The sequence below is a fragment of the Salmo salar genome, unplaced genomic scaffold, assembly GCF_905237065.1.
Source record: "Salmo salar unplaced genomic scaffold, Ssal_v3.1, whole genome shotgun sequence".
NCBI classification, from domain to species: Eukaryota; Metazoa; Chordata; class Actinopteri; order Salmoniformes; family Salmonidae; genus Salmo; species Salmo salar.
The window spans coordinates 36,526-57,813 of record NW_025547240.1 but is presented as its reverse complement, the minus strand read 5'-3'; the positions used below and the strand labels follow the sequence as shown (position 1 = coordinate 57,813).

The 21,288-nt window shown below is 38.4% G+C and overlaps 1 long non-coding RNA gene across 1 annotated transcript; it reads right to left on the bottom strand.

The window, feature by feature from the left end:
- Positions 1-353: 353 nt before the first annotated feature.
- Positions 354-18,471, bottom strand: LOC123731749 (uncharacterized). Its single transcript, XR_006762822.1, has 3 exons — positions 18,328-18,471; positions 6,931-6,998; positions 354-4,820 (listed from the first exon to the last, which is right to left on the bottom strand). It is a non-coding gene; the product is annotated as an uncharacterized lncRNA (long non-coding RNA).
- Between the last annotated feature and the right edge of the window lie 2,817 nt (positions 18,472-21,288).

The window sequence follows — 21,288 nt, the reverse complement described above, 5'->3', positions numbered from 1 at the left end:
TTCAAAATATTCCATTACCGTACTTCGAAGCATGTCAAACGCTGTTTAAAATCAATTTTTATGCAATTTTTCTCATAAAATAGCGATAATATTCCAACCGGGAGACGTTGTATCCGTTCAAACACTGAAATTAAACATGGAGTCGTCACATGCATGCGTGCACCAGTGCCATTGTCCTCAGAAGGACCACTCACCAAAACCCCTGCTGTTTTTCGCCCAGAGACTGCAGAGCTATCATTCAACGTTCTGGCGCCTTCCTAGAGCCAATGAAAGCCTTAGAAAATGTCACGTTACAGCAGAGATCCTGTATTTTCGATAAAGAGGCTATAGAAGGACAAGAAATGGTCAAACAGGGCACTTCCCATATAGAATCTTCTCAGGTTTTTGCCTGCCATATGAGTTCTGTTATACTCACAGACACCATTCAAACAGTTTTAGAAACTTTAGGGTGTTTTCTATCCAAATCTACTAATTATATGCATATTCTAGTTTCTGGGCAGGAGTAATAACCAGATTAAATCAGGTACGTTTTTTTATCCGGCCTTGAAAATACTGCCCCCTATCCCTAACAGGTTAAGTGGTAAAATGAACTAGAAAATGTTATATCTTGCAATTCTGAGTAATTACTACTTTAGTAAGGAATTAAAAATTATTTAGTAGTACTGCAGTTCCTACATAATTCCAATAGATGGCAGCATAAGACCACAAATGATATTTCAGAAGATTAGTTTAGTTTTCTCCCGGGATACACCACCACTCCCCCTCACAGGAAAACTCCTGTGTGAGCTTCTTTCTGTCCCTTTCCACACTACTAACGCAAGAGGAAGGACTGAAAAAACATTTAATAGATAACCGTGAAGTAAAATAATGATGATTCATGTTTATTATTACCTGTTTTTATGCTCATGTTTTGAGGGAAAAAGGAAACCGCACACTGCTCTTGATAGTATCACTGATCTTTATCCGTTCACATCGAAAGGGGTTGGAGGAAAAACATATAAGTGCTATCAAATATAACAATATGTATTTCATAAATAATCAAATAAAGTGTATAAATAAGAGATATTAAATACGTCTGTAAAATCACAATGAGGACATAACTTGCTCGGTAGGTCTATCATTAATCATTGGGTACATCAACAAAGAAACATCAGAGTAATCTTAAATAGGGGCATGTTTTGAAATTGTACTTCATCACTATTTCGATTACCAATAAGCCTGAACATTAATTCAGTCACCTCTGGTTGAGAAAAACGTATTTTCCCAGTACATTCATTGTCAAATTCATCAACCAGCATCGACCCACTCTGCCTTCTCACACAAGTAGTCAACTCAGCCCCACTAAAAGGCTGGTGTCGTCACTCTGCCTTCTCCAGGGGCATGTTGAGGCAAATTTCCTCACCGGGAGGGTTGCATGATGTAATTTATTGGCGGGCTGGAAGACGCACTCTTGTCTTTTCTGTATCGTGGCCGTTTAGTCCCAATATGAGATATGAATTTTATTTAATTTTATTTAACCTTTATTTAACAAGGAAGGGCTCATTGAGATTTAAAATCTCCTTTTCAAGAGCGTCCTGGCCAAGATATCCAGCACCAAGACATTACAAAAATTACAGACAAACAACATGAAAAACTACAAGTAATCTAGTAAAAACCATAGAATTCACAAGAGTATAACAAAATCAAAACAGCATATTAAAAACATTGACAGGTCAGGGAATCAGTCTCAAGATCATTCATCAGTGATTTAAAAATACCAATCGGGACGAGTTCTTCCAGTTTAAAAGTATTTTGTAAGGCGTTCCAAGACGATGGCGCAGAGAACATAAAAGCCCTTTTACCAAATTCAGTTCGGAATTAAGAAAATGTTTTATAATGCATGTATACTACGGTTGAGGTGGTGACTAGTCATCATTTACCCGGGGTTCAATACCTGCTATAGTCACTATTTATGTTGCTCTCCCAAAAACAACACAGGCCTAATATGAGATATATATCTAACTAAAGTAAAGTGGCCATTTTAGAAAATCATGGGACATTTAGTCTGTGGTTGCATGCTATTTTATGTCAATCATATTGCTGCTTGTAGCCTATAACTGATGCTTTGTGGTCTTATGCTGCCATCTATTGGAAATATTTAGCAATTAAAAGTTATTAATTCACTGACAGACATTTGTGAGGCAGCTGAGAAATAAAGTGTATTTTATCATTAATTCGTTAGATCAGTCTCAAACCTGCCCCACCTATCACATGCCAATTGCTGGACTTTCACATAGAGGTTACTAGGTCACCCAGTTCAAACCACATTTGAAAATAAAACGAATGTGTCTTGTTTATCAAGTGTTCTGCCTTGCAACAATAAATATAATAAAATAACAAAACAAAAAAGCAAAATGATTAGACAGGTTTTGATTAACAAAATAATCAACATGCTATTTAGTGCTATAATGGTATTTACTAACATAATAGTATAACTAAAATAGTTTATAAACGTGTTCTAGGCTACTCTACCCTATCCTACAATTAGGGTTAGGGATTAAGGCTAAAATAGGTTCTACCTAGGACTAGGGTTAAGGATAAAATAGATTATACCTAGGGTTAGAGTTTCTGTATAGCACTTTGAGACATCTGATGACGTAAAAAGGGCATTATAAATACATGGGTTTACATCTCTCTAGCTCCTCCCTGTGGCCTTCTGTGGGTTCTACATAACTCAACATAACTCATTCACGACAGCTGCTAAACTCATAATCTGAGGTAGCAAACTGCGTCAGATCTACAAATCAATGAGCTAGACCTGTCCATTTGGTTTGCAAATCAGTGAACCTGCGCTTCATTCGCTCAAACTGATGCCTACGAACGAAGATTTCGAGGCACATCAAATTACCCAGCAGCCATTTAGGGACAACAAGTCGTTAAAAAAAGTGTTATTTCTTAATTAAAAAATGTCTTCTGTCTGTTTAAATCGGCTACATCTTGAAAAAGAGGACAGGGACGTGTTTTGTTATAGTTGTAAACCTTTTTCTGAAAACACATATGGTTAACCATGACCAGAAAATGTTTAACATTTAGTACTGTGGGTCACCACAACATAAACACAGGCGAATAGTGATATCACTCAAAAAGTAGCTGTAATACTGTTAATAAGTTACCTGAGGTCATCGTTCAATTTAATGCCGACAAGTCTCATTGATAACAATGGAAAAGCAGAACAGAAGGTGAGTTGGTGCTGCAGTGCTCAATAGAACTAATAGGAGCTGGCAGGGTGAAAAATGACCTGAAATAAGGCCTGTTCTTTAGCAATTACTTCACAACTAGAGACATAAGGTAATGTTACGAAACTGGGCTCCATGGCGGATGCAATTAAGTACTTTTTATCAACAAAAAAAACATTGTTAAAAATGTAATGTGTCCAGCCTACTGAGGAGCCCCGAAAATAATATTCAAAAGTTTGGTCCTTGGACACAGAGGGTTTAAACACTAAAGTTACCGTCCATCTAGTGAAGAGAGGAGAACCGGACAGAGGTAGCCAGCATCCGTCAACAAGAGAGGGAGAAGCCCTCCACGGATTTAAGAGTTAACAGCAGGTGTCTTGATAATACTATAGAATAATGCAGTGAGTCAAATGGTTCCTCAAACACGTCATTGCTTTGGAGTAGTTAAAAATAATGTTTTATATTTCTATATGATCAATCCATTAATAATATATGTCTTGTGCTTTTGGCAATGATTTATGTATAATACTTATGTATAACAAGTGATACCATGTATGTCTCTAAAACATTTTGTCTTCATTTTGGCAGATTAACTCATGCTTATTTCAGAAAATTAACTCAGGTTTTCACCCAGCGGCTAAGGAGTTGGAGCTGTGGCAGGAGTTGGACCTGTGGTTCAAAGGTGGCTGGTTTATATCCCGGGCCGGGCGCTGGAAAAAACGGGATGAATTGATCTGACCCCTAGAGGGCTGCTGGGTTCACGTCCTCAAAACATTAACCTTTCGTTGATCAGAACTCTAGAGGTTCTTCTTCACTGAACCCAAAAATATATATCACTTTTAGTGGTTCCATATATTAAGGAAGTGATAGAAGCCTTTTTGGTTCTATAAGGAACCTTCTTTTCTAAGAGTGTATAATAAACACGTTTTTTTTACTTATTTAATTATCTACATCATGTTATTTCAAGTTCTCCCTTTGGAGCGCAACATCACATTGTTAAAAAATAATCCTAAATTGGACATGGCTATAAATTAGGCAATTGAAGGCATCTAGGGCATAATATGTGTTTGATGAAAATTAACATTGTATGCAACGTTGTCGGCAACATTATTGGCAAGGGACTTGATGTCTACTATGCCAAAGCTATTTAGAGTTGTTAAACGGGTGTGAAGAGTGTGTTGATATAACGGTAATATTGTCAGAATTCTGCTTGTAAAAACGATCACAATTGGTTAAAAAAAATATGCATGCCATTATATTAGGCAATAATTAAGAGCAGGCAAAGTGGTCGTGTCATGTGAAAGTTCTATCAAATGTCTTACATTGCAACGAGTACAGTCAGGGTGCCGCGGAACCCCTGCAGTACCTCCACAGACCCCGGATTGAGAACCCCTGATTTAGCAGATGCTCTTATCTAGAGAGATTTACAGTAACTGCATTCATCTTGAGATTGCTATTTATTTTGGAAATAAACATAATAAATTCTTCATAAAATTGTCATCTTACCTCTTAGCTTTGGTGTCATGTCCCTCAGAGAGACTCATTTTAGAGGCAGGGCCCCCCTCCTCTCTCTCCTCAGAGAGACTCATTTTACAGCACTGACCCCTAAACAGAGATCCAGCATGTTAGTTGTGGTTAACACAGTGACAACTAAACAGAGATCCAACATGTTGGTTGTGGTCAACACAGTGACAACTAAACAGAGATCCAGCATGTTGGTTGTGGTTAACACAGTGACAACTAAACAGAGATCCAACATGTTGGTTGTGGTTAACACAGTGACAACTAAACAGAGATCCAGCATGTTGGTTGTGGTTAACACAGTGACAACTAAACAGAGATCCAGCATGTTTGTTAACACAGTGACAAGTAAACAGAGATCCAGCATGTTGGTTGTGGTTTACACAGTGACAACTAAACAGAGATCCAGCATGTTGGTTGTGGTTAACACAGTGACAACTAAACAGAGATCCAGCATGTTGGTTGTGGTTAACACAGTGACAACTAAACAGAGATCCAGTATGTTGGTTGTGGTTAACACAGTGACCCCTAAACAGAGATCCAACATGTTGGTTGTGGTTAACACAGTGACAACTAAACAGAGATCCAGCATGTTGGTTGTGGTTAACACAGTGACAACTAAACAGAGATCCAGCATGTTGGTTGTGGTTAACACAGTGACAACTAAACAGAGATCCAGCATGTTGGTTGTGGTTAACACAGTGACAACTAAACAGAGATAAAACATGTTGGTTGTGGTTAACACAGTGACAACTAAACAGAGATCCAACATGTTGGTTGTGGTTAACACAGTGACAACTAAACAGAGATCCAGCATGTTGGTTGTGGTTAACACAGTGACAAGTAAACAGAGATCCAGCATGTTGGTTGTGGTTAACACAGTGACAACTAAACAGAGATCCAACATGTTGGTTGTGGTTAACACAGTGACAACTAAACAGAGATCCAGCATGTTGGTTGTGGTTAACACAGTGAGAACTAAACAGAGATCCAACATGTTGGTTGTGGTCAACACAGTAACAACTAATTATTGAAGGTCAATTGTTATCATTTATTCATTATCTCTTTGAGAAATAAAACATTTACTAACAGACATAGAAACAGTCAGGTGATTTAATGCATCACATGAACATGTAGTTGTGACATTTAATCTCCATGGTAACTGTCAATAATAATAATAAGTCTCTGTTTGTTAAGGTAGTTATAGACAGTACAGCAACAATAACAATAATAATAACAATAATATTTATAATAATAATAAGTCACTGTTTGTTAAGGTAGTTATAGACAGTACAGCAACAATAATAATACTATTAATAATAATAATAAGTCACTGTTTGTTAAGGTAGTTATAGACAGTACAGCAACAATAATAATACTATTAATAATAATAATAAGTCACTGTTTGTTAAGGTAGTTATAGACAGTACAGCAACAATAATAATAATATTAATAATAATAATAAGTCACTGTTTGTTAAGGTAGTTATAGACAGTGCAACAACACAAGGCCAAATCTCAAAATTATTTTTATTCATTAAAAGTAGGATATATATTGTCTTTCAATCTGTTATTTTCTAAATGTACCTGAGAATATAGACTGAAGGCCTAAAATGTATGACCAGTCTAAACCTGTTCAGATCAGTTCACATAATGTTATAGTCCTACCAGTAGCAGGACAGAGAATGTACTGTATATAACCTACATATCATAGATGACCAGTCTAAACCTGTTCAGATCAACATAATGTTATAGTCCTACCAGTAGCAGGACAGAGAATGTACTGTATATAACCTACATATCATAGATGACCAGCCTAAACCTGTTCAGATCAACATAATGTTATAGTCCTACCAGTAGCAGGACAGAGAATGTACTGTATATAACCTACATATCATAGATGACCAGTCTAAACCTGTTCAGATCAGTTCACAGAGACCATCAGGTTTGTCAGCATGATAAGTGATCATATCTCAAACCTACTCTGACTATTTAATGTCTGACGTCGCCCTAACCTTATAATAGTTTGTAGGTAACCTAGACATACAGTACGAGAGTCTGCCAGTCTTTCCTACATACCAACACATTTATTTAATGTTACCGAGAAATATGTGCCACAGTTTCAACAGCCGTTTTGTAACTGCGTAGGTTACAAACCTACTTTTAATTTCATATGAGGAAATCACATGACTTACAGTCACTGGTGCAGCTGCCTGTTTTCTTGCAGATGAAGTAGCTTTCATAGGCAACGCATTCAACCAGCCTAAACAACAGTAAATAAAATATGTCAAATGGTCAAAAGCCAATCCTGATAGAGCCATATACATTAGAGAGAGGTATATATATCCTGATATAGTCATATACATTAGAGGTATATATATCCTGATATAGTCATATATAGAGTCATATACATTAGAGAGAGGTATATATATCCTGATATAGTCATATACATTAGAGAGAGGTATATATATATCCTATATATAACCATATCCAATAGAGAGAGGTATAAATATCCTGATATAACCATATACATTAGGGAGAGGTATATATAACCTGATAGAGCAATATACATTAGAGAGAGGTATATATATCCTGATAGAGCAATATACATTAGAGAGAGGTATATATAACCTTATAGAGTCATATAAATTACAGAGAGGTATATATATCCTGATATAGTCATATACATTAGAGAGAGGTATATATAACCTGATATAGTCATATACATTAGAGAGAGGTATATATATCCTTATATAACCATATCCAATAGAGAGAGGTATATATATCCTGATATAGCCATATACATTAGAGAGAGGTATATATATCCTGATATAGCCATATACATTAGAGATATATTGCTACAGGTGTTGGATCTTAATTTGAGCCAGTTTGCTACAGCAGGAAAATAATCCCGCAGAAACAGGACATTTTTATTATTATGTGGATTATAATTAATGAACAGTTTTGTGGAATTTATCATCTTCAGAAACCTTTTTTAAAGTTTAATTACACTCAAATACACTACAAGTTTATTTTTTCTGCAACAGGGTGATCAAATTAAGATCCTACATCTGTACAGAGATTATGTCTTTACATTTACGTCATTTAGCAGACACTCTTATCCAGAGCGACTTACAGTAGTGAATGCATACATTTCATACATTTTATTTTTTCTGTGCTGGCCCCCCATGGGAATTGAACCCACAACCCTGCAAACACCATGCTCTACCAACTGAGCTACAGGGAAGGCTAATCTTTATCTGAAAAGGGCAGTTTGACTTATTAGCAATAACATTGCAACTGTCAGCTGCTGTAAACCTCTGTGATTGGATGTTATAGACCCCCATACATATCCCCATGTACAATTATATGTACAGATATAGGATCTTCATTTGATCACCCCCCACTGCAGAATAACTTTCCAGCAATGCAGGACATGTAAAACTTGTAGTGTATTCCTTGTGGCCCTGTTGGTAGCGCATGGTGTTTGCAACGCCAGCATGGTGTGTGCAACGCCAGGGTTGTGGGTTCGATTCCCATGGGGGGCCAGTACATTAAAATAAAAATGCATGAAATGTATGCTCTGGATAAGAGTGTCTGCTAAATGACTCAAATGTAAAAGGTTTACAAAGGCTTCTGAAGTTTGTAATTTCCACTTAGATCTTTTCCTTACGAAAAATCTAGTAACTCCTACAAAAATGTCAATTAAGTATAATTCACATAATAATTCACATTTCCTGTTCCTGCAGGAATATTTTCCTGCTGTAGTAAATTGGCTCAAATTAAGATCCTACATATGTACGTGCAAATGTACTTGGTGAATAAAGGTGATTGTGATTCTACAAAGGTTGAGTCTCTAGATTCCCTTGCTGCTCTGGAGAAATAATGAAATGCTTGTCATGGTGATTTAACCTGTTGGGGATAGGGGGCAGTATTTGCACGGCCGGATAAAAAACGTACCCAATTTAATCTGGTTACTACTCCTGCCCAGTAACTAGAATATGCATATCATTGTTTGATTTGGATAGAAAACACCCTAAAGTTTCTAAAACTGTTTGAATGGTGTCTGTGAGTACAACAGGACTCATTTGGCAGGCCAAAACCTGAGAAGATTCCAAACAGGAAGCGCCCTCTCTGACCATTTCATGGCCTTCTTGATCATCTCTAACCAAAACAGGGGATCTCTGGCATAACGTGACATTTTCTAACGCTCCCATAGGCTCTCAGAAGGCGCCAGAACGATGAATGGTGGCTTTGCAGGCCATGGCTGAAAAACATTAGCGCATTTGGTAAGTGGTCGACCTGAGGACAATGAGACTGGAGGCGCGGGCACAAGCCGACACCATGTTTTTACTTTCTCTCTCTTTGAACGAAAACAACGACTCTCGGTCGGAATATTATCGCTTTTTTTACGAGAAAAATAGCATAAAAATTGATTTTAAACAGCGGTTGACATGCTTCGAAGTACGGTAATGGAATATTTTGAATTTTTTTGTCACGAAACGCGTCGGGCGCGTCACCCTTCTTTACCCTTCGGATAGTGTCTTGAACGCACAAACAAAACGCCGCTATTTGGATATAACTATGGATTATTTGGAACCAAACCAACATTTGTTATTGAAGTAGAAGTCCTGGGAGTGCATTCTGACGAAGAAGAGCAAAGGTAATCAAACTTTTCTAATAGTAAATCAACGTTTGGTGAGTACCACACTTGGTGGGTGTCAAAATAGCTAGCCTGTGATGGCCGGGCTATCTACTCAGAATATTACAAAATGTGCTTACACCGAAAAGCTATTTTAAAATCGGACATAGCGAGTGCATAAAGGAGTTCTGTATCTATAATTCTTAAAATAATTGTTATGTTTTTTGTGAACGTTTATCGTGAGTAATTTAGTAAATTCACCGGAAGTGTTCGGTGGGAATGCTAGTCACATGCTAGTCACATGCTAATGTAAAAAGCTGTTTTTTTTTTATATAAATATGAACTTGATTGAACAAAACATGCATGTATTGTATAACATAATGTCCTAGGATTGTCATCTGATGAAGATCATCAAAGGTTAGTGCTGTATTTAGCTGTGGTTTGGGTTTATGTGACATTATATGCTAGCTTGAAAAATGGGTGTCTGATTATTTCTGGCTGGGTACTCTTCTGACATAATCTAATGTTTTGCTTTCGTTGTAAAGCCTTTTTGAAATCAGACCGTGTGGTTAGATTAATGAGAGTCTTGTCTTTAAAATTGTGTAAAATAGTCATATGTTTGAGAAATTGAAGTAATAGCATTTCTAAGGTAATTGAATATCGCGCCACGGGATTACACTGGCTGTTGAGTAGAGATGTTAAACTGGGACTGGTTATCTCCCAACTTTGATGTAATTTGTTACATTTCACCCTGTTGATAAAGGCTGAAGCGCTTTATCGCCTTTCTCAAGTGGCCGATCAAGGTACTTTGGGCTTAGGCGCGTGACCTGGCCGCCCCGGTCTTTGTGATTTTTTCCTCTGTTTGCCGAAAAGGAGATTCCCGGTCGGAATATTATCGCTTTTCTACGAGAAAAATGGCATAAAAATTGATTTTAACCTCTATGGGCTAGGCGGGACGAATTCGTCCCACCTACGTAACAGCCACTTGAATCCAGTGGCGCGATATTTGAAACGTTTGAAATACTATTACTTCAATTTCTCAAACATATAGAGATGACAGCTAAATGCAGCACTAACCTTTTATGATCTTCATCAGATGACAACCCTAGGACATTATGTTATACAATGCATGCATGTCTGTTCAATCAAGTTCATATTTATATCAAAAACCAGCTTTTTACATTAGCATGTGACGTTCAGAAAAAGCATACCCCCCGCAAACTTCCGGGGAATTTACTAACAGTTTGCTAAATTACTCACGATAAACGTTCACAAAAAGCATAACAATTATTTTAAGAATTATAGATACATTACTCCTCTATGCACTCGATATGTCCGATTTTAAAATAGCTAAGTACATAGCCCGGCATCACAGGGCTAGCTATTTAGACACCCGGCAAGTTTAGCACTCACCAATATCAGATTTACTATTATAAAAGTTTGATTACCTTTTGTTGTCTTCGTCAGAATGCACTCCCAGGACTGCTACTTCAATAACAAATGTTGGTTTGGTCCCAAATAATCCATCGTTATATCCGAATAGCGTCGTTTTGTCCGTGCGTTCCAGAAACTATCCGAAATGGTAAATAACGGTTGCGCGCATGGCGCATTTCGTGACAAAAAAATTCTAAATATTCCTTTACCGTACTTTGAAGCATGTCAACCGCTGTTTAAAATCAATTTTTATGCATTTTTTCTCGTAGAAAAGCGATAATATTCCGACCGGGAATCTCCTTTTCGGCAAACAGAGGGAAAAATCACAAAGACGGGGGCGACCGGGTCACGCGCATAAGCCCAGAGTACCTTGATCGGCCACTTGAGAAAGGCGATAAAGCGCTTCAGCCTGGGGCTGGGATGACGACATTCTGTTTTTTCCCGGGCTCTGAGCGCCTATGGACGACGTAGGAAGTGTCACGTTAGAGCAGAGATCCCTTGTAAAAGATAGAGATGGCAAAGAAGTTCCAGAAATGGTCAGACAGGCCACTTCCTGTAAAGGAATCTCTCAGGTTTTGACCTGCCATTTGAGTTCTGTTATACTCACAGACACCATTCAAACAGTTTTAGAAACTTTAGGGTGTTTTCTATCCATATATAATAAGTATATGCATATTCTAGTTACTGGGTCGGATTAGTAACCAGATTAAATCGGGTATGTTTTTTATCCAGCCGTGACAATACTGCCCCCTAGCCCTAACAAGTTAAACAGCGGTTGACATGCTTCGAAGTACGGTAAAGGAATATTTAGAATTTTTTTGTCACGAAAAGCGCCATGCGCGCGACCGTTATTTGCCATTTCGGATAGTTTCTGGAACGCACGGACAAAACGACGCTATTCGGATATAACGATGGATTATTTGGGACCAAACCAACATTTGTTATTGAAGTAGAAGTCCTGGGAGTGCATTCTGACGAAGAACAGGAAAGGTAAGACCATTTTTCTTATAGTAAATGTGATTTTGGTGAAGGCTAAACTTGCTGGGTGTCTAAATAGCTAGCCCTGTGATGCCGGGCTATGTACTTAGAATATTGCAAAATGTGCTTCATCCGAAAAGCTATTTTAAAATCGGACATATCGAGTGCATAGAGGAGTTCTGTATCTATAATTCTTAAAATAATTGTTATGCTTTTTGTGAACGTTTATCGTGAGTAATTTAGTAAATGGTTAGTAAATTCCCCGGAAGTTTGCGGGGGGTATGCTAGTTCTGAACGTCACATGCTAAAGTAAAAAGCTGTTTTTTGATATAAATATGAACTTGATTGAACAAAACATGCATGTATTGTATAACATAATGTCCTAGGGTTGTCATCTGATGAAGATCATCAAAGGTTTGTGCTGCATTTAGCTGTCTTCTGGGTTTTTGTGACATTATATGCTATCTTGAAAAATGGGTGTCTGATTATTTCTGGCTGGGTAGTCTGCTGACATAATCTAATGTTTTGCTTTCGTTGTAAAGTCTTTTTGAAATCGGACAGTGTGGTTAGATTAACGAGAGTCTTGTCTTTAAATAGCTGTAAAATAGTCATATGTTTGAGAAATTGAAGTAATAGCATTTCAAACGTTTTGAAAATCGCGCCACAGGATTAGACTGGCTGTTGCGTAGGTGGGACGAATTCGTCCCGCCTAGCCCAGAGAGGTTAACAGGTAATCTATGATATTAATATTGTAGCAAACAGTGGGGCAGGGCAGTGAACCCAGGTCACTGGTGAACAAGGAAAACACCCTATGCATTGCACAAATAGGGTTAACCCAGTATTTATTTATTTATTTTACTAGGCAAGTCAGTTAAGAACAAATTCTTATTTTCAATGATGGCTTAGGAACAGTGGGTTAACCTCTCTGGGGCAGTGGGACGTTAGCGTCCCACCCTAGTCAACAGCCAGTGGAATCGCGTGGCGTGAAATACAAATACCTCAAAAATGCTATAACTTCCATTTCTCAAACATATGACTATTTTACACCATTTGAAAGATAAGACTCTCATTAATCCAACCACGTTGTCCGATTTCAAAAAGGCTTTACAGCAAAAGCAAAACATTAGATTATGTCAGGAGAGTACCCTGCCACAAATAATCACACAGCCATTTTCAAAGCAAGCATATATGTCACAAAAACCAAAACCACAGCTAAATGCAGCACTAACCTTTGATGATCTTCATCAGATGACACTCCTAGGACATTATGTTATACAATACATGCATGTTTTGTTCAATCAAGTTCATATTTATATCATAAACCAGCTTTTTACATTAGCATGTGATGTTCAGAACTAGCATATCCACCGCAAACTTCTGGTGAATTTACTAAATTACTCACGATTAACGTTCACAAAATACATAACATTTTTTTAAAGAATTATAGATACAGATCTCCTTTATGCAATCGCGATGTCAGATTTTAAAATAGCTTTTCGGTGAAAGCACATTTTGCAATATTCTGAGTAGATAGCCCGGCCATCACGGCTAGCTAATTTGACACCCACCAAGTTTGGCCCTCACCAAACTCAGATTTACTATAAGAGTATTTGGATTACCTTTGCTGTTCTTCATCAGAATATACTCCCAGGACTTCTACTTCAACAACAAATGTTGTTTTGGTTCCAAATAATCCATAGTTATGTTCAAATAGCTCTGTTTTGTTCGTGCGTTCAGGTCAGTATCCTAAGGGTGACGCGCTAGCGCATTTCGTGACAAAAAATGTCAAAATATTCCATTACCGTACTTCGAAGCATGTCAATTTTTATGCAATTTTTCTTGTAAAATAGCGATGATATTCCAACCGGGCGACATTGTATTCATTCAAAGAGAGAAAGAAAAACATGGAGAATTCACATGAACGCGCATCTCCAGTGTCACTGTTCTTACAAAATCTCCTTCTGTTTTTTGCCCAGAGACTGGAGAGACGTCATTCCACTTTCTGGCGCCTTCTGAGAGCCAATGGAAGCCTTAGAAAATGTCACGTTACAGCAGAGATGCTGTATTTTCGATAGAGATGCCACAGAAGGAGAACAAATTGTAAGGCAGGGCACTTCCTGTATGGAATCTTCTCAGGTTTTGGCCTGCCATATGAGTTCTGTTATACTCACAGACACCATTCAAACAGTTTTAGAAACATTAGAGTGTTTTCTATCCAAATCTACTAATTATATACATATTCTCGTTTCTGGGCAAGAGCAGTAACCAGTTTAAATCGGGTACGTTTTTTATCCGGCCGCGCAAATACTGCCCCCTAGCCCCAACCAGGTATGCCTTGTTCAGAGGTAAACAACAGATTTTTACCTTGTCAGCTCGGGGATTTGATCTTGCAGCCTTTTGGGTACTAATCCAACGCTCTAACCACTAAAGCGTTGGAGTGCAGCTACCTGCCGCCCCAAGTAGGGTTAACCTGTTGGGGCTAGGGGGCAGTATTGAGAATTTTGAAAATGTGCCCATATTAAACTGCCTCCTACACACACTCAGAAGCTAGGATATGCATATTATTATTAGATTTGGATAGAAAACACTCTGAAGTTTCTAAAACTGTTTGAATGGTGTCTGTAAGTATAACAGAACATATGGCAGTCAAAACCCTGAGACAAATCCTAACAGGAAGTGGAAAGCTGATGTGTGGAATTACTTTCATGCCTTTGCCTATGAAACACACAGTGAGTTCCACTAGATGACAACAGTCTTTACAAAGTGGTTTGAGTCTTCTCCGGTAAAAACGGACCGATCGAGAAGCCTGGAAAGTTTGTCATAAGCGGATGGCCTATACTACTATGACGCGCATGCATGTGAGGACTGTTTCGTTCCGAAACATTTTATAAGACAATGCAATCGTCCGCCTTGAATATTATTGAAGTTCTGATTGAAAAAGGCCCTAAAGATTTATGCTATACAACATTTGACATGTTTGAACAAACGTAAATATTTTTTTTTTGTACTTTCGTGGCAATACTTTCGTGTTTTTGGATATAAATATGAACTTGATAGAACAAAAAATGCATGTATTGTCTAACATAATGTCCTAGGAGTGTCATCTGATGAAGATTGTCAAAGGTTAGTGCATAATTTTAGCTGGTTTTCTGCTTTTGGTGACGCCTGTCTTTGCATTGAAAATGGCTGTATGTAATGTTTTGTCAATGTACTGTCCTAACATAATCTAACTTTATGCTTTCGCTGTAAAGCCTTTTTGAAATCGGACAACGTGGTTAGATGAAGGAGATGTTTATCTTTCAAAGGGTGTAAGATTGAGAAAGTTGTATGTTTGAGAAATTTGGAGCCCTTGATATTTCACTGGCTGTTGATAGTGTGTACCGGGGGTGGGACGCTAGCGTCCCACGTAGCCCATAGAAGTTAACCCAGTATTAGTATAAATAGTGTTAACCCAGTATCAGTATCAATAGTGTTAACCCAGTATCAGTATAAATAGTGTTAACCCAGTATCAGTATCAATAGTGTTAACCCAGAATCAGTATAAATAGGGTTAACCCAGTATCAGTATAAATAGGGTTAACCCATTATCAGTATCAATAGTGTTAACCCAGTATCAGTATCAATAGGGTTTACCCAGTATCAGTATAAATAGGTATAACCCAGTATCAGTATACTTTTGACTTTTGACTTTTTGTGTCATGATTTACGCTCGCGCGTTATGCCTTTGGATAGTGATCTGAACGCACGAACAAAACGGAGGTATTTGGAAATAAATATGGAGTATTTTGAACAAAACGAACGTTTCTTGTGGAAGTCGGAGTCCTCGGAGGTAAGAGAATATTTATAATACTAATTCTGAGTTTAGTTGAACCCAGAACTTGGCGGGTATCTGTATAGCTTGCTTTGATTGCTGAGGTCTGTACTCAGAATATTGAAAAATATGCTTTCTCCGTAAAGCTATTTTAAAATCTGACACAGCGGTTGCATTAAGGAGAAGTATATCTATAATTATTTCTATAACTGTTGTAAATTTTATCAACGTTTATGATGAGTATTTTTGTAAATTGATGTGCTCAAATAGTGTTAACCCAGTATCAGTATAAATAGTGTTAATCCAGTATCAGTATAAATTGTGTTAACCCAGTATCAGTATTAATAGGGTTATCCCAGTATCAGTATCAATAGGGTTAACCCAGTATCAGTATAAAGAGGGTTAACCCAGTATCAGTATCAATAGGGTTAACCCAGTATCAGTATTAATAGTGTTAACCCAGTATCAGTATTAATAGTGTTAACCCAGTATCAGTATCAATAGTGTTAACCCAGTATCAGTATCAATAGTGTTAACCCAGTACCAGTATCAATAGTGTTAACCCAGTATCAGTATCAATAGGGTTAACCCAGTATCAGTATAAATAGTGTTAACCCAGTATCAGTATAAATAGTGTTAACCCAGTATCAGTATAAATAGGGTTATCCCACTATCAGTATCAATAGTGTTAACCCAGTATCAGTATAAATAGGGTTATCCCACTATCAGTATCAATAGTGTTAACCCAGTATCAGTATAAACAGGGTTAACCCAGTATCAGTATAAATAGGGTTAACCCAGTATCAGTATAAATAGGGTTAACCCAGTATCAGTATAAACAGGGTCCTATAGCTGCGATGGGAATTGTAACCTGGCTCACACTGCTCCCTATAAAAGCAAGTCCCGTGCTTCAACTACCAGAACCCCTCACACATCCGGTCCATGCATTCTGATGGCCTCCCAGACACCATACCACTTCTGACACCAATGTAGCGAACAGCGGGGCAGGGAAGCGAACCCAGATCGCACATGTAAAAGGCCAACAACCTACGCATCGTGCCATTGGCACCAATTGGGTCACTTGGTTGGAATTGTGAAGTGGCTCAAATAGCGAGGATCACTGCACTTTAGTGGAACTATGATACAATTACATTATCATATAAAATGTAGAGGATCACTACACTATAGTGGAACTATGATACAATTACATTATCATATAAAATGTAGAGGATCACTACACTAGAGAGGAACTATGATACAATTACATTATCATATGAAATGTAGAGGATCACTACACTATAGAGGAACTATGATACAATTACATTATCATATGAAATGTAGAGGGTCACTACACTATAGTAGAACTATGATACAATTACATTGAAATGTTAAATGTAGAACTATAATATCTGAATATTGATATATTGAATTTGACTTGACCACGTCCAGTCAGCTCCATTTTGTCTGATTAAACTGACACCAACCTGTCTCAGTAGTAGTAGACTGTTAGGAGTGTTTTACTGTCATTCACTATACTAACATTACACCAACCTGTCTCAGTAGTAGTAGACCGTTAGGAGTGTTTTACTGTCATTCACTATACTAACATTACATTTAATTTATCTACACACTTTACAATAATCCCTGACAGGATTGTCACCTTGTAGCCTGAATTCACAACCAGAACATGTCAAGTCATTGAGATATTTTCTGTTCTGATGAGAGAGCAGCTTCCTGATGACTAGCGCTCTGTATATTCTGATGGATGAGGCCTGAGATGGAATGTGAAGATAACTGAAGCTGGCTAACTTTAGAAAACCAGTATATCTAGCTTGCATCATAGTACACCCCTCAGGCTATGTTCAGGTTTCAGCATCAGGTATAAACAGCCGAGTTGTTGGCTACAAACTGGGTTGTATTCATTAGTTTACTCCACAGCCAACAGTTCTAAAATGATGCATAAACAGTTTACTCCAAACACTGTACAATGTGACCTAAACGATTTCTGTTGCCAAACGTTTTGCTACGGTCGGCACTAATGAATACACACAACCTGTTTTGAGGAAGTGTAAGTTATTGTTTGGCTTTCCACAAAATGTTTTAAAAATGTTTTGAGAAGACTTGTCTATAGACCTATGATCCAGTACACTCTTAGAATAAAGGGTTCCAAACAGGTCCTCCGTCTGTCCCCATAGGAGATTATTTGGGGTTCCAGGTAGAACCCTTCTGGCTTCAGTGTAAAACCCTCTGTGGAAAGGGTTCTTCATGGAACCCAAAAGGGTTCTACCTAGTACCAAAATATGTTCTACAAAGGGTTATCCTATGGGGACAGCCAAACAACCCTTTTAGATTCTAGATAGTGTAGGAGCGATCACCCTGGGGCACACAGATGGGCACAGAACAAATTCACCCCACACATCTAATTTATATCAAAAACATTTTAAGGAGAGTAGGACTATTATAACACTGTCCACCAAAAATATCATCAACTATATGAATACACATAACAATATCATCAACTATATGAATACACATAACAAAATCATCAATTATATGAATACACATAACAATATCATCAACTATATTAATACACATAACAATATCATCAACTATATTAATACACATTACAATATCATCAACTATATGAATACACATAACAATATCATCAACTATATGAATACACATAACAATATCATCAACTATATGAATACACAATAATCATCTTACCTTTTATCTCTCTCTCAATAGAAACAGAGTCTGGAATGATCATTCGGTCTTCGAAAGTTACTTTCGTTTGCTCTGCTCATTTACATATCAGGTTCTGCCTGTTCTCTCTCCACTCCCTCTCTCTTTACAGCTCTTACAATGTGCAGCTCCTCTCTCTCCCCAGGGGTAGCAGCTCCTCTCTCCCCAGGGGTAGCAGCTCTTCTCTCCCCAGGGGTAGTAGCTCCTCTCTCCCCAGGGGTAGCAGCTCCTCTCTCCCCAGGGGTAGCAGCTCCTCTCTCCCCAGGGGTAGAAGCTCCTCTCTCCCCAGGGGTAGCAGCTCCTCTCTTCCCAGGGGTAGCAGCTCCTCTCTCCCCAGGGGTAGCAGCTCCTCTCTCCCTAGGGGTAGCAGCTCCTCTCTCCCCAGGGGTAGCAGCTCCCCAGGGGTAGCAGCTCCTCTCTCCCTAGGGGTAGCAGCTCCTCTCTCTCCAGGGGTAGAAGCTCCTCTCTCCCCAGGGGTAGCAGCTCCTCTCTCCCCAGGGGTAGCAGCTCCTCTCTCCCCAGGGATTTGAAGACATTGGGAGCTACTTTTGAACACATACATCTACAGTGTATTGCCAACAACTTCAAACATTGACTCTGACCTGTCCAAAAAGCCAATCTGATTAAATTACCCCTCAATCCCTTCTTTCTTTTTTTCTCTCTCTCTAAAGTCACACTTTTTTGATAGTACTTTTAAAAGTGGCAATATTTCGAGAATAAAGTGGCAATATTTTGATAATATACTCAACATTATATTTTTAGAATGAAGTCTGTTATGAATGTAGGGGATGTGTTTAATAAGTGCATGTCTTCCTGACTACCTGTTGCTGTACCACTGTTGAAATGCCTCAGTTAGATGTCCTGGTGAAACTATAATAAAGTCTGTTATATTTCTAGATGAATGTAGGGGATGTGTTTAATAAGTGCATGTCTCCCTGACTACCTGTTACTGTACCACTGTTGAAATGACTCAGTTAGATGTCCTGGTGAAACTACCCTTTAGAATTGGCTTTAATAAGGTTTGTATCAATCACAACTAAAGTTGCCAAATAACTGTTTCAAATGACCACTTTTATACTCAACATAGACACTTCATATGAACACTCACTCTGGAATGAGAAAAGTATCCTTTCAATTTTATTCAGCTAAATTCAATTATATTTTTCTTACTAATAATCATGTAATATAAAATAATGGCACAGGACTTATAAGCATAGGCCCATCTAGTCTACTAAATGAACAAGCCTACAGTCTATATCATAGCCAGATAACACACAGTATCTAGTCTACTAAATGAACAAGCCTACAGTCTACGACATGGATCATAGCCAGATAACATACAGTATCTAGTCTACTAAATGAACAAGCCTACAGTCTATATCATAGCCAGATAACATACAGTATCTAGTCTACTAAATGAACAAGCCTACAGTCTATAACATGGAGCATAGCCAGATAACATACAGTATCTAGTCTACTAAATGAACAAGCCTACAGTCTATATCATAGCCAGATAACATACAGTATCTAGTCTACTAAATGAACAAGCCTACATGGCATTTTTTTTTGCATTTACCTCCCTTATCTCACATCATTTGCTCACATTGTATATAGTCTTATTTTTTTTTCTTCTACTGCATCATTGATTGTATGTTGTTTTACTCCATGTGTAACTCTGTGTTTTTGTATGTTGTCGAACTGCTTTGCTTTATCTTGGCCAGGTCGCAATTGTAAATGAGAACTTGTTCTCAACTTGCCTACCTGGTTAAATAAAGGTGAAATAAATAAAATAAAAATAAATAAATAAACATCCTATGACATGGACCATAGCCAGATAACATACAGTAGGTCAACTCATATTCTGTTCTTCTGAAATACATGTTTCTTTAGATCTGCCTAAAATAAATTATTGATTCATTGTGTTGGTGAATAATACATTTAGACTTGTTAAATGTACATGTTCCAAAGGTGCTCATCAGTGGTTTGTATATGGCATGTATACAGCTGAAGCCTGAAGTTGATAAACGTGTTTATGTTAATTAACAGTAATTTACCTTGAGACCAGCAGTCTTTTGCATGACAATAAACGTCTGACAATAAATCATGACCTCCACAGCTCTAGGACTGTATCTGGGTCTCCTACATCATGACTCCACAGCTCTAGGACTGTATCTGGGTCTCCTACATCATGACTCCACAGCTCTAGGTCTGTGTCTGGTTCTCCTACATCATGACTCCACAGCTCTAGGTCTGTATCTGGGTCTCCTACATCATGACTCCACAGCTCTCGGACTGTGTCTGGGTCTCCTACATCATGACAGCTCTAGGTCTGTATCTGGGTCTCCTACATCATGACTCCACAGCTCTAGGTCTGTATCTGGGTCTCCTACATCATGACCCCACAGCTCTAGGTATGTGTCCAGGTCTCCTACATCATGACTCCACAGCTCTAGGTCTGTGTCTGGGTCTACTACATCATGACTCCACAGCTCTAGGTCTGTGTCCAGGTCTCCTACATCATGACTCCACAGCTCTAGGTCTGTGTCTGGGTCTCCTACATCATGACTCCACAGCTCTAGGTCTGTGTCTGGGTCTCCTACATCATGACTCCACAGCTCTAGGACTGTATCTGGGTCTCCTACATCATGACTCCACAGCTCTAGGTCTGTATCTGGGTCTCCTACATCATGACTCCACAGCTCTAGGACTGTATCTGGGTCTCCTACATCATGACTCCACAGCTCTAGGACTGTATCTGGGTCTCCTACATCATGACTCCACAGCTCTAGGCCTGTATCTGGGTCTCCTACATCATGACTCCACAGCTCTAGGCCTGTATCTGGGTCTCCTACATCATGACTCCACAGCTCTAGGTCTGTGTCTGGGTCTCCTACATCGTGACTCCACAGCTCTAGGACTGTATCTGGGTCTCCTACATCATGA